Raw genomic sequence first — 2,631 nt, forward strand, 5'->3', positions numbered from 1 at the left:
GTCCCTGCCTTTGGTGGGCGAGAGGCCTGTGGTGGTCGAATAAAAACTGCTGTCCGGAGAACCGCTGGTTTCATCGGCCTGCTTTCGGGAGCACAGGGGGGATATGACCACAATCGGCTTGGTCATGAGTTTGGGGTCGTCTGGTTTAGTGCCCGTGGAAGCCTGTTTCGTGCTTCCACTCCTGACCTGTTGTGACCAAGCTTGCGCGCGTCTAGAGGACGATTCTCAGATAGGCGCCTGATCATTGGGTTGGCCTTTTGAATGCTGCCAGCCCGCTCCAAGATTGCCTGTACGTCGGGCGGGGAAGAAAGAGTAACTAGAAGTCCAAGGGTTCGCTTACTTCCCTCTTGGCGTAGCCATTCTGCGTGGAGTGATTGATCAGGCTTGCTGAGGATCGACTGTGCCAGCTTCGCTGGCGTGATTTTTCCGGAGAACGATCCCCAGATTATCAGCCTGTTTTCCCTTAGGCGTCTGTCCACTAGAGACGCTGTGGCGGTTTTTATAGCTGCGTCAGAAAGTTGTATGACTTTCTTCGCAGCCATGGGACCCGGTATGGACATCGCGAGGTATTGGTTCAGCGAGGAAAGTTCCTTGTCGACTTTCGCCCAGGTCGCTGCATTCTTAGCGCCTGAGTCCTCCAGTGCCTTCGAAAGACGCTCTAATTTCGCGTCGAGTATCCCGATTAAAGCGGAACACTGGCAGTGGTCTTTCGGCATCTGCACTGGGGATTGGGTACCGTTTCGGGGGACTCTTCTCTTCGCTGCGGTATGCATTGCACCCTTGACATAGAGGCAGCTGGCACAGACAAACGGGTCAGGAGAGTTGGCTAGTCGGCTTATTTGGTCGTCCTGTAAACCCGTGCATTTGAAATGCCACCAGGCCTTGCAGGCGTGGCATTGCATGCCGCGTTTGACGTTCGACGGGCAGCCATTCCGCCCACATCTATTGTGGTCTACCAATGGATGCGGAGGGCGATCGGTATGAATTGACGTCATGTTTCGGACTAGATGTAAAATGTAAGATGTAAAATGCAAAATATAAAGGGTTATCACTCAAATGTTTTGTTAGAGTAATAAAATTCGTGTGTACTCTGCAAATACATTGAACAACGAAAAACATTTTCACGAATTTGCACGAGGGAAAAACGAAACCGATTTCGAACGTACCGCTCTCAGTAATTCCTCGTTAGGTTCAATTGACCATCAGGCCAGTAGGTTCAACGGGTCTACGCTAATCTGGGAAGCCGGAGACTACTAATTAGCAATGGTAGGCTCTGCATCCCTATCTTATCGTAAAGTTAGACATGCTCCATTACGTTCCTTCACTTGTACCCAACCGGTATAAGACCTACTCTTCTCCAGCGCCGGCCTCCATTGGAGTTCTTCAAGGCGCCGTCCTGGGACCACTCCTGTATCTGATCTACGTCAAACACCCCCCAGATGTTCCTGCAAGTCCATGTCTACTTTTTGCGGACGACTTGAAATCCTGGAGTTCCAATGCCAGTGCCCCCCAAATGGATGTAGACGCTGCCAAGCAGTGGTCGTTGGACTGGCACCCTCCTCTGAGTGATGAAAAGTGCGTCCATATGTCGTTTGGAGGGGATTCAGCGAATGCCTTTGTTATGCATGGTGAAAAGTGACCAGAAAACATCATGAGGATGGGTGCCAAAAAGGATTTGGGCATCTGGGTCTCCTCAAACTTGTCCTTCTCACTGCACAATGGGGAATCGGCCCAAAAGACATTCGCCATTTTACGGATGATCCGATGCACCTTCTCCCGTATTACTCGCATGGACTTCCAAATACTCTATGGGGCCTACGTCAGACCGCTCCTGGAGTACGCCAACCAAGTTGTCTACTCAGAACGCACGAAAGACGTCGGCCACTAAACTGACGTTCGCTTGGATACCTAACAACATGTGGCCCATTCCCACTGGCACCATCACACGCCACAGTTTCCGTAGCAAGCGTCGCACAGTACAACAGAATTTTGGCATCGAACGGGGGCTGGCTTTACAGCTGAAACCTAGCCTCGTTCTTCTGAGGACGTTTAAATATTTTGGGTGCTGTTTGGTTAAGGGGGCTTGCGTAGGTCCCAGTTTTATTTAACTATATTCATATAGATATTAAAAACACAATATTCTAACTTCACTTGATGCCTTCAGAATGCTCTATTCGGCACCAATTTGGAGCGCCCCACGAAATTTTCGGCCCAGGCAATCACGTTTCAGTGCATGACTGTGATATGTTCAAGTCTCCCAAATGATGCCGCATTGCTGACGATAAACACAAACGATTACAGCCTGGCAGGCTTAAAATTTATTAGTTCAACCCCCATGCTTGATTGCGAGTCCCACTACCCGAACGATGTAGGACCGTGCTTGAATTTCATCCGGGAATGAAGCAGATTCGTGCGTCTAAATACGATGAGTTCTGTAGGAACGTGGAACTACAATAACTTTGAGGGACGAAAAAAGTATCCTTTTCGAAGGCAAAGCTGGCGTGACAGGTTTCCATACAGTTCCTACATTTACTAAAAATCACAAATGCCTCCACGATGATATGGATCCAGGCGCCAAATACGCGCACATTTTAATTGCATGAGGATATTCCAGACTCCTAAGTAAGTTTG

This window comes from Opisthorchis viverrini (assembly GCF_000715545.1).
Source record: "Opisthorchis viverrini unplaced genomic scaffold opera_v5_21, whole genome shotgun sequence".
Taxonomy (NCBI): Eukaryota; Metazoa; Platyhelminthes; class Trematoda; order Opisthorchiida; family Opisthorchiidae; genus Opisthorchis; species Opisthorchis viverrini.